This window comes from Capsicum annuum, chromosome 8 (genome assembly GCF_002878395.1).
Source record: "Capsicum annuum cultivar UCD-10X-F1 chromosome 8, UCD10Xv1.1, whole genome shotgun sequence".
In the NCBI taxonomy this organism is placed as follows: Eukaryota; Viridiplantae; Streptophyta; class Magnoliopsida; order Solanales; family Solanaceae; genus Capsicum; species Capsicum annuum.
This window is the reverse complement of record NC_061118.1, coordinates 20,866,400-20,886,246: the sequence shown is the minus strand read 5'-3', so window position 1 is coordinate 20,886,246 and position 19,847 is coordinate 20,866,400.

Sequence of the window (19,847 nt, the reverse complement as noted above, 5' to 3'; positions counted from 1 at the left end):
TTTTAGCGAGTTATTTTTATTTTGAACTTACTTGATCAATGCTCACATTGTTACCTATGGATTTAACCTCGACTACTTATTTAGTAACGTGTACTGAAAACGTCTGCAGAACCTATTGATGAGTGGAAAATTTGCCACTCATCTATATCCAAATTTGTGCATACTATGTTGAAGTGATTTTATATATAAGGCAAAATCTTTATTGAAGTGTATTAAATCCCATGGTTTGTATATTTCCAGGTTATTGGATAAAAAGGAGTGAAGATGAGCTGAAGAGAAAGCAAAAGACTAAAGTGCTTACAAAAGCTAAAAATCATGACTAGGGATCAAACCTCAGGTACCACGATCGTGGCCTAAGGGTATTAATCGCAATCCGGTTCCAAATCTAGTCTAAGTGATCGTGAGGAGATCACCGTAATTGCATTGGTTGAAAATGCAATTAACCAAGTGCAATCGCGATGGAGCAGAATTTTTTTAAGGGAAGAATCATAAATTCGTGGACCTGAATTCTAATACTCAAAAGCACAAACCATTGCACAATTTAGGTATCTTAGAATAAATTTTCAAGTTTTGAGTAGAGAAAAACATTCCAATTTTAGGAAAGAACAATTGCAGTAAATTCTCAAGAGATTTTAGTTATAATTTGAAATTGAAGTTTAGATTATTCTTGCTTGCTTTTCAATGGATGTATTGAATATCAACATGGGTCTATTTGTTTTCTCCAGTATCATGAGTAGCTAAAATTCTTTTATTGGGGTTATGTGAAATTTGGTGGTTAACTTTGCGTGGGTGTTAATTTTTAGTCCAAATAACTAGTAAGAAGGTTGGGTTTTGCTATTACTCTAGGTTTGACTTGAGAATTATGGGTGAAAGCCCCAATTGACTTTGATCCCATATCATCCTTAAAAAAGAGATATGGTTGATGAGTGATAGTATACTATGCTTTGATTTAGCTTCCCTCGTAGTATTATCTTTAAAATAGGGATGTTATATGGGTATGCTATGTTCATAAGCATTATCTTAGAAATAAGAATGCAAGTATGAGGTATTGGGTAGATGAATTTGTTATTCGTATGAGGTGTTCGAAAGATCCATGAGTGAAGTTTAGAGTTTTGTTGAAAGACTAATACTAATACCATAAAGCTAGCCTACCCAAACATGATATGAACCGAATAGAGGTCTTGTCAAAATGGGCATCTCAAGTCCAACTGGGATGGGAGACCACCCCTAATACCCAATCCAACAAACCAACATATACCCTTAGTCGGATCAATTTTGAACATATAACAAGGTTGAAAATTAGAAGATTTAATGACTTTATGATAAATCTATATCCGTCACCAACCCAACCAAGTCAATCCACCCAATAACCAACCAAACAAACCAAAAAAAGATAATCCGATGCATATTTATATATATGTATATATGAATCATAACCATTCCATACTCAAGTCCACAATTTTCCATACAAAACCTCTAAACCAAATCAAAGAGTATCTAGTTGGGACATGCCCCCGACCATTGCAAAAAAAAAAACCAAAGTCTATGAAAAGATGAAAGTATGTAAATGAGTCCATGACACAAAATAAATGCCTTTCGAACTATGAAATCTTACCACTTCAATCCAACACTGACTGTCCCTAAATCCAATCAATGAGCAGAAAGAGGGTATGGCCAGTTCCTGTATTGCGTGGGGATATATTTGCCCAAAGATGGCTTAGTGGGTGAATGCTAGCATGCCTTCAGGATAAGAATAAAATAATTCCAACCTTCAAAACTAAGTAAAACATCTATTTGTATTCACAACCATACATACATATATATATATACATATATAACCATGCTAGAAAAGGGAACCGAGTTTAGCATGCCTTTAAAACCATTAACTTGGGTATGTATAGCTTAACTGTCATAATCCATTTACGGATTATATGGGTCTAATGTTTCCCCTTGGATAGGCCCTAATACATGCAGCCATACGAATCGGAGATATAATAGGAGTAGGGGATTCTCGTATACCCTTAGCTCTCTATGATACACATATACAAGTGTTAGGGGATTCCCATGTACCCCTCAAGTATATGGTCGCCATGAACCATCCTCATGTCGGCAAACATGAGTTTTCCCATTTACGGATTATATGGGTCTAATGTTTCCCCTTGGATAGGCCCTAATACATGCAGCCATACGAATCGGAGATATAATAGGAGTAGGGGATTCTCGTATACCCTTAGCTCTCTATGATACACATATACAAGTGTTAGGGGATTCCCATGTACCCCTCAAGTATATGGTCGCCATGAACCATCCTCATGTCGGCAAACATGAGTTTTCAGTGTCTGTCCAATGGACTCACACCTTCACGGTTAGCTATCACACCCCACCATTATTTCCTAATTAAAACCTTACAATACAATTAAACCACCAAATCCATTTATTATTAACCAAGGCTAGAAGTTGCGGTATTGTCATACCAACTATAGCTTGCAAACAATGTCCTTAGCCAACCTTAGGGCATTTCCATGTACCCCATAGGTTGCATTATTTAGTTTACTTGAGGGATTCCCATGTACCCCTCAAGTATATCATTATTAGGATTACTTTGGGATTCTACTGTACCCCGCAAGTATTTCATTATTAATTTTTGTTGTTTCATCATTCAAACCAATTTCATTATTTCATTCACTTGGGGGATTTCTGCACTGACCCTTCAGGTAATTTTCCATATCTATTCTTATCTTCACCATTTGAGCTTCTCAGCTGCCCAAGTAATTTATGACTTACTGGGACTGATGGTTCGGTTACCGGGTAGTTTGTTTGATTTTTAGAGCCGATTCCTTATTAAAAAGTCTTCACTAGTTCCAAATGGCCACCAAGTGAAAACATCATCAAAACAATCTCAGATGAAAATTCCAACTGCACCAACAGATCCGGAATATGAATTTTAGTCTAGGTATACCTTTGGTTTGGGTCCCACTGCACCCGAGCTTATTTCGACCTATTGGTTCGAAAGTTAAAAATTGGTAGGAATAGGTGTGGGACCCACCTTGGTTGAAACAACCTTAAATTGCAAATCCAACTTCTTCACCACGTCCGTAATGTCTATTTTAGTCTAGGGAGATCCTTGCTTTAGGTCTCAAGGCTCCCAAACTTATTTCGGGCTATTGAGCAGAATTTATAAAAAATAATTAAAGTTTAGGTGTACACCCCACTTTATGTCTAAAACGATATCCAATGAAAATTTTGATGATTCCAATGGATTGAAATGTTGTTTACAATCAAAATTCACAATTGGATCATGTTCTTTGGATTCCAGATAAGATCGTAGGGTCACAAACTCAAAAATGAGTTTGATGTCATCTGGTACAACTGCAATTGCGGCTAAGATTATGCAATCGCGATAGTTCGATCGTAGCCTGTATGACCGCGATAGCGGCACCTAAGAACCTATAGGTGCTATAAAAATCCTAAAACGCATTTGGACCATTTCCCCTTCACCATTTAGACATAGAAGCCCCAAAATGAGTGTAATAACGCATAGTTGGTTATGGCAGGTGACTTGGGAGCTTAGTTATCAACTTGAATCACAATCATCTTTAATATTAAGGTAAGAATTCCTTGAATTCATGCTTTAATTTCCTAGTTTTGACCCAAAAGCCCAATTTAGCTTAGGTTTTAATTTTATCCTAATGTATGCTAAATTTTCACCCATTCTTTAACGGTTATGATTCCTTGTTCATGTGTGAATATTGGGTTGGTCTGAGAAATTTGTTTTTCATATGTGGGCCCAGTAGGGGTTTCGGTGTCATTTTTGGACCCAAAACATAATAGTGCAATATGGGTGTTATTAGACTCATATTGATGAGTATATTATGGCTTTGTTCGAGTGATGACATTTTAAGGATTGTAAAGTAAAGACAAGTGTATGGTGTATGATTTGGGATTTTATGGTTTGGCTTTGAGGTAGGCTTCTGTCTACTCTTCTTCATGGATGATGTGTGATATATATTGCATATGAATGTGAATGTTAAGATTGATATTGGATAAAATGACTTAATATTGAATATACATATAAGTTTGGGGATTAGATGGGGATCCCGTATATTGAATTGCCTAATCCCTTGTAGAATCCTATTGCCTTATTCCTAGTTTGGGTAAATTTGTAGCATAGATATGATTTAATGCTATGATTGGAATATGGTTTTAGTATTTGAAGCATGATTTGTATATTTTGCCTTATTGAGCTAGTGTGATCATTTTGGAACCATAAGTTTGGTAGAGTTGACTTGAGTACCCTTGTTTCTAGTCGAAGTTACTATCTTATGCTTAAATATTTCTTGCTTTTTCTAGAAGAATAACTAGATACCTTAGCCTAGTTTGGGTCATAGTATGCCTAGTTGTGGAAATTGTGGACTTGAAATGGGATCGTTTGGCCCACTTAGGCCTAAGCTTATGTTAAGTCTTGTGGACTTAGTTGCAGATGTTAGATATACATGAGGCTAGTAAACATTAGAATAAGGTTACTTCATAACTTGGTAACTTGTATTGATGTTTTTGGATTGTGGTTTTTCAGTTATGGTTATGATACTTTTTGTGGAAGTGATATTGGGTATTTAGAGATGATATTCCTCCTAGATAAATTGTGTGGCCTATAGAGATGCTATTTTCTCTTTGACTTGATGATTTTCCTCTTGATATGCTAATTTCTTTAGTAATAATTATTGGACCTATAAAGATGATGATCCTTTTGGATATGTAAAGTTGCCTAGAGAAGTGATATTCCTCATTATCTTGACGTATGACCTATTGATATATGATATCCTATAGATAATTACATGTCTATTTATATTATGCCTCCTAGATGTGAGATGCCTCTTATGAGAGAGATGATAACATATTTAGTGATATTATGCCTCTTAAATTTGAGATACCTCCTATATGTGAGATGATTAGAGGTATGATATGGCTTATAAATATGGTTATTGATATGAGTCCCAGATATGTCAATGGACCTAAGGCCATGGTTATGATATTGTGATTATTCCAGATAAATTAATGGGCTAAGTGCCGTGTTATGAAATTGATGCAACAGCCAAGAAGTGTTTGTCATTATAAACGATGTGATTATAGTTTATGAATATAAGTATTTATATGGTTGTATATTCATCTCTCCTGTATGAGATAGGGAAAGATGTGGTATGATGCTTATTATCCATATGATTGAATATTGGTGATGGCATACATAGATTTGGTACGTTCATGATTTTTTTACTATTCCAAATGATGGAATAAGTTGAAATGTGATCTTATGATTGCTCTTCTTGTTAGATGGCTAATCTATGTGGTAAGTAGTTATCAATGAGGGGACTATAGAACTTGATGGCTAGGAAGATAATGTATTAGTTAATGAATCTTGCTTAGTTGAAACATAGTAGCTAACATGGTTAGTTGATGAATGGTGTCAGTTAAAAAAAGATGGTTAGCCGACAAGTAGTAATGTGTTGTCTAGTAATGATTAACAAATATAGGATGATTTTTTGATAATAATGAATGTAGTATAAATGATGGTTTTGGTCTAATGATGAACCTTGACTAGATGTTAGATGTTGTCTAGTAAATGAATAACGGTTAGTTCTTATCCCGTGGATAATGATTATGTTAAGAAAGGTTTAGGCTAATAACTAGAGGTTATGTGATGACTAGCGAACTAGTGATTTTATAATAATAAGTGTTGGCTAACTAATAACGAGTAGTTGGGAAGTATTGACTAGATAGATATTCTATGGTGATATGTTTATTATTATGAGTATTTTAGTGTATCTTATTCTTGTAACGATCTGATTTTCTGTAATCGGAACATCACACGGTGCTCATGATCCTGAAGGACCACAAGCCAACCCTCTACTGATATTTGTACATGAACACTGCATAATATAGATTATAAATACGTAACTGGCCGTAAGTTTCAAAACATCTAAAAATACTCAAAATTGAAAATTGAATACTGATACACTTGTCCAAAAAGCCTCTAAACTGTCTAAACTATGGGGTTGATGGGATATGTCCCCAACTAAATCCGTCTACTAAAAATAAACTAAGTCTGATATGATAATAATAAAAATAAGGATCATCCTCGACTGAAGAGGACTCACTGCTATGTCTGCTGCTGATGACTAGGATTGAGCTGCTAAGGGTACTCTGGATCTCATGCCTCCGAACCTATGGTGTCAAATAAAACTCCATAGCGCAAATGCATCAGTACGGGAATGTACTGAGTATGAAGATGAGGTAAGGCTAAATACAAGGGCTCATGCATGAATAATTACTTAACTGAATAATCATGAGAGTACTGAATGAGAACACATGCATGAATGCATGAACCATAACTGAAATCATCGTGACTCAAAATACTAAAACTCGGATACTACTTTACTTCCATCTGAACTCATTACTAATTCCTGAGATACTAAACACTGAATCATTTAATACTGATGACTGAATACTGGAGTTGAGATCAGTCTTATCTAGAGAGTGATCTCGAAAATTGATGATACTGAAACTGATTAACTGAATCTACTCATATCAATGATTGAATTCTGAGATTTCTACTCTCGACTGACTTCATCAGAGATCAAACCTCTCTAACAGATGATTCTAGAATTTACTATCAATGATAAGAAATAATCATGTCCAAATCTAACAACAAGACTACTCAACTAAATCTGAGACTGAGATCAAGCCTATATAATGGGCGATCTCTAGATCTGATAATGAGATTACTCAACTTAATATGAGACTGAGATCAAGCCTATCTGACGGGTGATTTCGGGATCTAATACTAAGATTACTCAACTAAATATAAGACTGAGATCAAGCCTATCTGATGGGTGATCTCTACATCTGATAATAAGATAACTCAACAGAATATGAGACTGAGATCAACCCTATCTTACGGGTGATCTCCAGATCTAATAATAAGATTACTTAACTGAATATGAGACTGAGATCAATCCTATCTGATGGGTGATTTCTAGATCTGATAATCAGATTACTCAACTGAATATAAGACTGAGATCAAGCCTATCTAATGGGTGATGTCTAGATTTGATAATGAGATTATTTAATTGAATATGAGACTGAGATCAAGCCTATTTGATGGAGCTAGTTGAGTATCATACTATACTGAATGACTGTATCTGACAGTCCTGATATCTGAAGAACTATCTGAGTTCTATTACTAAGACTGAGTGACTGTATCTAACAGTCTTGATTCTGTAACTGAAACTGTGGGAGAATTCATCTAATTGATATGCCCCTAATAAGCTATTATATCTGAGTTGGGGTCCAATTTATAACCCCAATTAGAAGGGTGTGAATACCGCGCCACTGGTAAGGACAAGCTATGAGTGACCCTCATCTGATAGTGTCCCCAAAAGAGAATGGTAGGACCCTCCTCCGACAGTGTTATTCCACCTCATCTACCCTCAACTGACGATGTTGATATATCAACCTATGCTGGCTACATAGTTCTGGAATGCAAGGATTGCTTCTACGAATCAAACCCTCTACTGATAGTGTGTGTTCCCATCCTTGGGTTCACTCGATGCTGAATCCTACTTCCATCTGAATAGACACTGAACTGGGTTGGATTGCTTTGTTACTAATTTTACTAATTAATTAGACTAAACTGAGTTTACTGGATTTCGTTGACTGATGAAATACTACTAAGATCTGATAACTGACTGAGATTTTTGAGATTTACTTAGTACTGGAGTGATACTGAATTTACTCAATTTTCCTGAGTCATATGACTGACTGAATTTTACTGATCATGGCTTGACTGAAAGTATCGTGAAAATTAATACTAGCTCTAGGCACACAGCTAAATTTTCGGGTGTTAAATACCCCCAGGACTTGACAATATAATAAGTAAATCATGGCATAAGCTTAAAATCTCAACATTGGCTACATATTCATCATTCTTTCATTAAACATTTCAACGAACACTTGTGGTGCATTACTTGTACATGGATGAGAAATACACATTAGCATACTATAGCGTGGCATTATTGCATTCTCATAGAAAATTTATCAAACACTTCCATGATACAACTTGCACATAAACTAGCATGGCATGAGTGCTTGTTCTTATTAACCCATAAGGGAAAATCATCAAACACCTAGTGAGCATAATGTATGCACATAACGCTATTCAACAAATAGGCATCATAAATTAAGTTCCTATTGGAAAATTTCAAGGGTTAAACATGGTTTCACATGACACTACACATATATCACTTTACATAGATATTGTGATTAAATCATGAACTAGAGAACCCATTAACGTAATAGTCATGAACACAATCAAACTAAATCATGAAATTCACCCAAAGCATTATCTTGAGTTTTGAAAAGGTTTATTGGACTCCAAGGGTGAAAGGAACCCTTGGATGAACACTTGACATACCTTAGTTGATGAATTCTTGAAGGTTGATGGCGAAATCTCTTGGAAATTGATTCTTGAATTGATAGCGCTAGATTTTTTGTTCTTGAAAATTTGTGAAATAATGAATGTATTTAGCCAAAAGAGAGCTAAATTTTGTGTTTATAAGGGCTGAAGATGGGGAAAAATACCTAATTACCCTTAATGATGCGGTTATTTAATTATTGGAAAACTGGGCATCGATGCTATAAGCAACGTGACGTGTCAATGGATATGATGTGATACCTGACGCATCACGCCATGATCATGACAAGCCTCAGTACTTTTGGCTCTGGCAATCCACAATAATGTTAACCAACGCGATAGGCGGTGTGGCGCGCCAAGATCGCGTTGGTCCACTATTTTGGGAAACCAAACATGGTCTAAATGAGGTCCAAAAAATCTAAAACTTATTCGGGAATACCTATTGACCTCTCTGATCATGAATTAATAAAAATACAAACCATTGAAGGATATTATGATGGAGAAATGAGATTTCCAACTTTCGAAGGCCAAAAATAAACTAAGTCTGAGAACTTAGCTAGCATTTTCTACGTATAGGACCCTCTTATCAAGCATAGATAGACTGAATCAAGATTTGGATTTTGTGAATCTTACACTCCCCTTCACCATTTAGACATAGAAGCCCCAAAATGAGTGTAATAACTCAAAATTGGTAATATGGGATAACTTGGGAGCTTAATTATCAACTTGTATCGTGCTTATCTTCAAGATTAAGGTAAGAATTTCTTGAATTCATGCTTGAATTTCATAGTGTTGACCCAAAACCTCAATTTAGCTTAGGTCTTGATTTTAGCCCCATGTATGTTTAGTTTTCACCCATTATTTGAGGGTTATGACTCCTTGTTCATGTGTGAACATTGGTTTGGTCTTGGAAACTCGTTTTCCATATGTGGGACCCACTTGGGGTTTTGGTGTCATTTTTTGACCCGAAGTATAATAGTGCAATACGGGTATCGTTAGACTCATATTGATGAAAAGATTATGGATTTGTTCATGTGATGGCATTTTGAGGACTATAAAGTCAAAACGAGCGTATAGTGTATGATTTGAAATTTTGCAATCCGACTTTGAGGTATCCTTCTGTCTACTCTTCTTCATGGATGATGTATGATATATATTGCGTATGAATGTGAATGTTAAGATTGATATTAGATAGAATGACTTAGTATTGAATGTACATATAAGTTTGGGGATTAGATGGGGATTTTAATCCGTAAGTTGAATTACTTAATACCCTTGTTGAATCCTATTGCCTTCTCCCTAGTTTGGGTAAATTTATCGCATGGATATGATATAATTCTATGCTTGGAATATAGTTTTAGCATTTGAAGCATGATTTGTATACTTAGCCTTATTGGGCTAGTGTGATAGTTATGGAACCGTAACTTTGGTAAAGTTGACTTGAGTATCCTTGTTTCAAGTCAAAGTTACTATCATAGGCTTGAATATGGCTTGATTTACATCTAGAAGAACAACTAGATACCTAAGCCTAGTTTGGGGCATAGTATGCCTAATTATGGAAATTATGGATTTGAAGTGGGATCATTCGGCCCACTTAGGCCTAAGATTATATTAAGTCTTGTGGACTTACTTGCGGATGTTAGACATAGATGAGGGTATTAAACCTTAGAATAAGATTACTTCATAACTTGGAAACTTTTATTGATGTTTCCAGATTGTGGCTTTTGAGTTGTGGTTATGATACTACTTATGGAAGTGATATTGGGCATTTAGAGATAATATTTCTCCTAGATACATTATGTGGCCTATAAAGATGCTATTTTCTCTTAGACTTGATGACTGGCCTATAGAGATGCTATTTTCTTTAGTCACAATTGTTGGACCTATAGAGACGATGATCTCATTTTTATGTAAATTAGCCTAGAGAAGTGATATTCCTCATTGTCTTGACGTATAACCTATTAATATATGATATTCAATGGACAATTACATGTCTAGCTATATTATGCCTCCTAGATATAAGATGCCTCTTATGAGAGAGATGATAACATATTTATTGATATTATGTCTCCTATATGTGAGATGCCTCCTATATGTGAGATGATTAGAGGTATGCTACAACTTATAAATATGGTTATTGATATAAGTCCCGGGTACGTCAATGTGTCTAAGGCCATGATGATGTTATGATTATTTATGATAAATTAATGGACCAAGGGTTATTTTATGAAATTGATGTAATAGCCGATAAGTGTTTGTCAGTATAAACGATATGATTATAGTTTATGAATATAAGTATTTATATGATTATATACTTATCTCTCTGGTATGGGACAGAGAAAGATGCGGTATGCTGTTTATTATCCCCCTGATTGAGTACTGGTGATGGCATGCATAGATTTGGTACGTTCATGACTATTTACCATTCTAAATGATGGAATTATAAGCTAAAATGTGATCTTATGACTACTCTTCTTGTTAGATAGTAAAGCTATGTGGTAAATAGTTGTCTATTAGGGGACTATAGAACTTGATGGCCAGGAAGATAATGTAGTAGTTAATGAATCTTGCTTAGTTAAAACATGATAGCTAACGATGGTTAGTTAATCAATGGTGTCATTTAATAAAAGATGGTTAGGAAAAAAGTAGTAATGTGTTGTCTAGTAATGATTAACGTATATAGAATGATCTATTGATAATAATGAATGGAGGATAAATGATGGTTTTGGTCTAATGATGAACTTTGACTAGATGTTAGATGTTGACTAGTAAATGAATAGTGGTTAGTTGTTATCCTGTGGATAAGGATTATGTAAAAAAAGGTTTAGGCTAATAATTAGAGGTTATGTGATGACTAAAGAACTAGTGATTTTATAATAATAAGTGTTGGCTAACTAGTAACAAGTAGTTGGGAAGTATTGACGATATATATATTATATGGTGATATGTCTATGATTATGAGTATTTTAGTGTATCTTATTTAGTAATGGTAATTGTGATTTTATTGATACCCGACAAGGCTGGAGGGTACTATTATGATTCTATTGATACCCGACAAGGTCGGAGGATACTATTGTGATAATATTGATACCCGATAAGTCTAAAAATTACTAGTGTGATTATTTTAATACCAAACAAGGATAGATGATCTATTGATGATATGGTTATACCTAGCAAGGGATGAGGAGATATTGATGATATGTTGATACTCAACAAGTCCGAAGGATACTATTTATGATATGTTGATACTCAACAAGGCTGGAGTTGATTAGGATGATGATAGCACTAATGAGGACAATTATGATGAGATGTGATATTGATTATATACTTTGCATTCATTCCTACATGCACATCGCCTATCACCAGTATGAACCTATATCTATCATCCATTATGAGATAGTTGCATAGATGTGGGTGAAGAATATGCCTTATGTTATTATATGTTGATTGAACCTTTCGAGTTTGGGAAAAGGGGGGGTATGCATAGGATCGGCTAGGTATTTGGTTATTCGGAGTAGCCAATTATTCACGTTGTTATTGATATTGTTGTTATCATTTTTATGATCATTATTATGGCTAGCTTATGACCGATTGGTCATTGATCTGGCATCAGGATTTGAGCTACGTCTTCGGCCTCTCCTATCTTATAATTGCATTACTATGCATAATTATTTCATGTCTAGCCATGTGAATTAGAAACCTTGAGTATGATATTATTTAAATATCGATAAATGTTAGAATAAGGTCTTAAATGGGAATAAAATGATATAGGTTACGCTTGAGATGACCTCATATTTATATGTTATATATCTATATATAAATATCTAGCTATATGAATCTATGTTGCTACCGTATATCCCTTCCTTCGTTGTTTATTTATTATATTCTTTACTTTGCCTTGTATATTAATATATATCTTTCTTTCGCTCTTTATTCATATATTGACATGGGATATATGGTATAACATTGACATATGTTGAATTTATCTGGAATAATATAGTTCACCCTAATACTTCCTTAGTCTTATTATGTTAGACACTTGGATATAAATATGATATTATTCCCTTATTCTCATTGACTTATATGATTTATAGACTCTTGGGTGTAGTTTCCATTCTGTTTATATGCTGTGTATATCTAATTTATCTTTGGAGCTCAGTTGGCAGTTTCCTACTGAGTGCTATTCATTTGGTACTCATACTACACTTCTGCAGCCTGCATATCATAGTACGGGTTATTGCTATTGATTTTTGCATCGTGTGAAGCAACCCTGGTTCGAAGACTTAAATTAAGATCCTAACATTTGGAGTATTACTTATCTCTCTCTTATGTATTAGACTAGTCTCTAAGTTGTATTCATGGACAAGTTGTATCATTGTTTAATTCTTGATATATCACTTTTGTACTTTTATGATATAAGAAGCTCTTGTACTGATACCACCGAGTTTTGGGATTCTTTTATGTATTGATCTTTAATACATATATTCCATATTCTTTTCCTTATATTATTGAGTAGTCCATTACTAGCCGTTCCAGACTATGGGTTGACTTGCCTACTAGTGGGTTATGGTAGGCGCCATCATAGCTTGAGGAATCGGGTCGTGACAATTCCCGTGTACTCCGAAAGGTTTTCATTCAAATCTATTTCATCACCACCAAGGCCTTGCCATTTAACCATTCCAAACCATCCCAACCATTTCAAACCATTTAAACCAATTTAAAATTCCAGTACCAAACCATACCCTGCAATAGCTTAAATGAAAGCTCAAAAATAATAGAGCAAAATATTCTCATAGGAATTATATCAAACATGGTGAGGGAATACCTTTACCAAGACCAAAACCAAAGAATAAACCATCAAGTTTAGGGTTACCATTACCAATTAGTTAAACCATAGCAAACAAGCGCCCATATATGCAAATCACCACAAAAAATATATGAAAACATAATTTAAACCAAGAGTAAACAATACTCAACAATATGTATCCAAAACCCTCAACATTGGGTTTAAAAACCACAATTTATGATTCATAATCGATGTTTAAAACATATTAAAATATGAATTTTGTTGCAACTAACAATAAGGGAGGAGTACTTGCCTTATACAGGAAGATTGACGGAAGGAAACTTGACTCTTGAGCCTTTTGGAGAACGCTTGTAGAAACCATAGCCTCCAATCTTCAAGAGAGAGTTAGAGAAAGTTTTTGGCATGTTTCTATCTTTCCAAGTAAGTTATAAGAGGCCTTCAAGTGTTATATAACTTGTGGACATAAGTGTTTTGGGGTGAGAAAAGTCCAGAATACCCCCAGCTCAGAAGTTAAAAATATTCATGCAGGAGGGTAAGACCCCTCTTTAGCCGTACCCTAGGGTATAAGTGGAACCCTAACTCATACCCTAGACCTATCATGGACCTCCAAAATTATCATTAACGACAACACATGCCAAAATCGTACCCTAAGGTACAAGAAGTACGTCCAACTCGTACCTTGGACAGATTCAACTAGGATAATCAATAAGTATCATACGACTTGGCATCATACACCTCATTTCCTACCATACAATTAGTGTGATTCTTAGTTGTATCTTTGATAGAAACCAACACCAAACACACTGCCTAATATAAAAGAAAGAGGGCCATAGCCGTACCCTAGGATATGACTTGAACATTAAAGTCGTACCTTGTATAGAAACTTCAAAACTCCAGAAATTTTGTAAGGTCTAAGGTTTTGGGTGTTTCAAAACCCTTAACAAAAACATGGGCTAACCTTTCATTACCCATATATAAGTGACCCGTAAAGTAGTATAATCCCAAGATTTCTCTTAATTTGATTTGCTAATCACTTGTTAAATCCCTTATTGGTGTTAATGTGTGGTTTTGTGTAACATAGATTTACACCAAACACCCAAACTTTATTTTAATGGTTAGTTTTAGTTGTGCATTATGGGTTAACTTCTGATTAACTCTCAATACTCAAAAGGTGTTGAAAACAAGCTTACACTCTTTATGGATACGACCTAACTCTTGTTGGGTTTAGATTGATGATGATCGCCTTGCATCAAAACAATGGTATAAATTGAGAGTTATCAACAACAGCGCCGTTTTCGAGGAGTGAAGCTTAGTTTTCTCTTTTACAGTGTTTTTATTTAACGTGGGTTATTAGTAGTGCTTTTGTTTACCTTCTTTGTTGTTTTCTTTGTTAGGTGAATTTCTTAGTAATCACAAAACTATGTGCCACAATAGGATCAATTAAGGCTCATTTGATGGACACCTCAAGAATGAGGATCAGATTCATGATGTGGGGCACGCGAGAGCAATTTGCATCCCACCGCTTGAGAAAAATACAGTGTTCTATATCACAAGTGTCATGCTCTACATGTTATAAATGAAAGGTTTATTCCGGGTTCAAGCACACAAAGGTGATAACTTACATTTGAAAAACTTCATTGAGATATGGGCCTCATTTGATATTGATCATATCACTTAATAGTCCATTCGTTTGAGGCTTTTTGCATTTGCTCTAATGGGTGAAGCAGTTTTGTTGTTGAGATCACTACCCACCGGGTCTAGTTCTTTTTGGGTTAAACTTACGAAGGTCTTTTTGGATAGATATTTTCCTCCATATAGAATGCTTACTAAGTGTTTAGATCTAAATTTCCATCAACCTAGTAGTGAGCCCTTACATGAGTTATGGAAAAGGTTCAATGACAAGCTTATGCAGTACCTAAATGATGAAGTGATAGAGAAAATGCTTCTCAAAATATTTTATAGGGAATTGGACCAACTCAAAAAGACGGCGTTGGATAATGCATCGGTTGTTTCTCTTCTGAAGTAGTCATATGATTTTGCGTAAAATATACTTGAGCAAGTCACTAAGCAAAATCGAGGATGGAATACTTGGGATCCCAATGTAACCATAGGGTCTCCCATCTATCTTATGTCAACAAAGAGTAAAGAAAGAAGGATGATGAAAGGGATGAAAATATGGCTATGGTGATGACCCAATTGGAGCTCCTCACTAAACACGTAATGGGAGCACCTACAAAAGCTATTAATATCATGGACTCTTAAGGTGCCAAAAGTTATGATGAGGATAAAGATAAGTCACTATATGATGAGATAAGGATGTTGGAAAATTATTTGGGCAGTTTCCACCCTGCCTATCAAAGAAAAGGTGGGAATCAAGGTTGGAACGATCAAGACCGAGATCATGATTAGCGTGATATAGAAAGAGATTGTGATTATAAAGACAAGGACTAAGGTTATAATAGATATGTTCCCCCTTATGATTATTTGATATGTTCCCCTTATGATTATTTAATTAACAAAGAAACAATCTTGGTGGACCTAGAAAAATTCATTACCAAGGATGTGCTTACTCAATTTTGATAAGGGTTAAAGGTACCAACAAAATGGTAAGGGAGATAAAGAGCGACTTTTCTAAACTCAACCAAATATTTGTTTCACATTCGACTTCCATCAAGTAATTGGATACTGAAGTGAGGCAAATTTCTATGCAACTAAATTCTAGGGCAAAAGGGGTTTAACTAGTGACATAATGGTAAATCCTAGAAATGAAGGCTATATCTTGGCAATTATTGCTAGAAGTGGTAGAAATCTTAGTGAGAATATGATTAAGGTTGAGGAAAAGTCTCTCGATAATCAAACAAATGTAAAGAGAAAGCGGTCTGAATCACCAATTATTGGTGCTTCAAAGTCTCTTGAAGACGGTGATGAGGAACTAATGATAGTTGAAGAGAAGGGTGATGAAGAGAAGACTCCAAAAGTGATTGATGGTTAAAAGAAAATAGGGAATGACCATAAAAGCGTTCCATTACCACCAATGAAAATTCCTCCACCCTTTCTATAAAGGTTGAAAAAGAAAAATGTCAATGCCAAGCTTAAAAAGTTTCTTGCAAAGCTTAACAACCTCTCAATCAATATTCCACTATTAGAAGCTCTTCAAGATATTCTGGGTTGTGCTAAATCAATGAAGATCTTGATGTCGAATAAGTGACTTGTAGATGGTGAGACCTTTGAAGTGACCCACACTTGTAGCGCCATTATATCAAATGGCATGGTGGAAAAAAAAAGGAAGACCCAGGTGATTTTACCATCCCTTGTACCATTGGGACCCATAAATTTAACAAGGCATTATGTGATCTTGGTGATAGATTTGATGCCATATGTGTTATATCAAAGGCTTAGGTTGGGTGCTCCTACACCCACCACAATGATATTATTGATGGTGGATCTCTTGATTAAGAAACCTATTGGAGTGCTATATGATGTATTCATAAAAGTTGGTAGATTCATTCTCCTGATGAAATTTGTTGTGCTTTATTGTGAATCGACCATGAAATACCCATTATCCTTGGGAGACCTTTCTTGGCAACCGAAAGGGCGCTAGTGGATATGAAGTGTGGAGAAATAATATTTTTGGTGTATAGTGATGGAGTCTCATTCCGATATGTAAAGATGGGAAGCAACCAAGTAGGCTACAAGTGGTCTCAGTTATTGATATTATTGATAAAGGAAAGGAGGTTGGGTTATCTAGCTCAAAAATCCAACTTGAAGATTGAAGGACATTATGATGTGATGCTAGATTAGGCGCTGTATGGGAGGCAACACATCGATGACACAAAAGTAGCCCATATCCTTTAAATTTTGATTGTTGGAGTAGTTTCACTTGTTTTTGATTAATCCATAAAATTGTGGTGCTATAAGCTCTTTTTGAGAAATTGAGTAATGGGAAGGGCTGTGGAATAGAGTGGGAAGCTGAACAACTGAAAACAGGTGAGCTAAATCACATCTTGATTATTGTAATCACGATCACTATGTCGCTGCGATCACAATCATTTGACTGTGATCGCGGTCAAGACTATTTTAAAACATAAGCAGTCGTCTAAAACCCCCACCATATTTTCTCTAAAATTACTCATAATTGTCCCCCTTTTTACTTGTGTTAAGAGCATCTAGAAATGCATAGCATCAACTCTGCATCCCCTATCTGGTATGTTGTCTAATTCTGCTCTTGTATTTTTATCTGTGGGCCCAGAATGTATGTTTAGGAAAATGGCCTAAAATTGTAGTTTATATGTATAATTTGGAATTTAATTTAGCTTGTTTGGTGTATTTTCTGTTATCATTGGTGTGTTCATTATTAGGGAAGTCTTGAGTACCCAAAATTGTCTAAAATTTGTAGTGATAGCATGTACATAATAAGTTTTTGGTAAAATGTCTAAATGAATTCCTTGTTGGAGTTTTCATGTTTTAAGAGCATCATTGACTTTTTAGGAATTATGTTACCTGTTCTGAGTGTCATTTTTTTGTTTTAAATACAAATTGGTATAGAAAATTGAAGTTTTAGTCATGAACATGTTAGTCCAACATCCTTAAGTACCGCAATCGCGATCGTGGAATTGCGATTATAGTCCAGTGACCCGCGATTGTGGTTACGCAATTGCAGCCCAAAGGCCTACAATTGCAACATTTGGGGTATGTATATCGGCCAAGACCAAAATTTGAATTTCCATTTTCAGCCCAAATTTGACCAAGGAACCATCTCCCAAGCATAACTTAGTCACACAACATAGTTTTCACACGATGGTATTATTTGCTAATGCTTTGTGTTGCTTTCAGGTTATCAAGGTGAACAATGGAAGACTATGATCAAACTCGTTTCTTGGCCCCTGAGTTCCAAACTCTTTACTATGGTAACCTGCCCAAGACAAAACTACTCCCAGAGAGAGACATATATTTGAACAAGATGTTGGAGAAGCCCCGACCTTTTATGACAGATTGGTGGCCATTGGGTAGAGAAGCTTAGCCCTAGATCGATGTCGGGAAAATGAACATGGGTTAGGGAGTTCTACACAAACCTCAGCGTAGTATCTTTCTCTGACCTAGTTAAAAGAATCCAGGGAAAGGAAAACCACTTTGGGGCCAAGCAGATCAACAACATATATGTACTGTCGGATGCTAACATAACACAGTTTGAGGCAAAGGGTTATGAACTAGGGAGCTGGCTAGTTGAGAAGTTGTGTCCTAGAAGAGAGATCTCGTTGGCTGCCACAAAGATGGGGATATAATTTCATGATGTCATAGTTGAGGCTCGAATCTGGTTAGCTATCATCTGTAGTTGAATTTCCCCATGCGCTAACATGAAAAATATCCCAAATAATCAAGCTTAGATAGTCATGTGTATCTTAGACAACATTTCTTTGAATGTTGGGCGTATTGTACTATCAGACATGAGACATTTCAAGAAAAATGCGGCTTCCAACTTATATTTCCTTCCTTAATCATAGTGCTATGCAAGAGAGTTAGGGTTGAGGAGTACCCCAGGAACATTTGGGTACACCCAATGAACCCTATTTACCCTCTTAATATATGGGATGAGGTCATACTTGGAAAAAGCAAGAGGAGAAAAGTGGACTTGGTAAGTCGATATATGATGACATGGACTCTTGTCGGCCATCCACAGTAGCGTCATTTGAGGAGATCTCAAGTGAGATAAGAACAACCCATGAGCTTGTGTATGGGTTGCCCACGAGGACAGGAGATCCTTCTATCGCTTACTACTTTTATATTTCATAGATTTACTATGAGAGGTTTTTGGTAGACTAGAAGAAGTTAGTGGTGATTGAAAATAAGGGCAAGCATAGCTTGAGGTTTTTGGTAGACTAGAAGATCTCTAGACCTAATAGAGCCTACTCGTACTTAGCACGTTTACATAGGTATCTTTGATATTATCATGATAAGATGTGAAGGAGGGAGAAAAGGAGAGACAAGTTCTTTATTTGTATATGGAAAGGGGTGAAGGGCCTACGAAAGGTCCTAAAGACCAAAGAGAAACTCCCTTCTCTTAGGGTAGATTCTGATGATGAGGTCCCCGCCAGGTGGTCCAACGATGATGATACTAAGATCGAGAGTGATGATAGTTCTTAAGGTGAGTACAGGGAGCCCCTTTTACTCTTTCTATGCTTTCATAATTATGCAGTGAGAACACTATAAACTTTTAGTTAGGGGTGACCGTCTCTGTATTCATTTGATATTTTAATTATTTAGTCTGTATGATTTGCATGATTTGGATATCTATTTGGATGTTTTATGTTTATTTGGATGATGTTATTTTTATTTGGTTTGTAATATTTGGCACCCTAATAGTGCCTACATTTGATGGATTAGTCATTTGCTTTAATTTTTAGATTTGTTTTCATTCTTAGATTGCTATTTCTGTTGTTCATAATGTTGGACGAGCCTTTCTATGATAGATTGAGTGACTATATTCTTAAGGGAAAATTGTCGTGTTTTGGATTTTTGAGCTATAGATGCAGGGTAAGTCTGAGTACCCGTGGCATCATAGAGTTGGGATTGCTC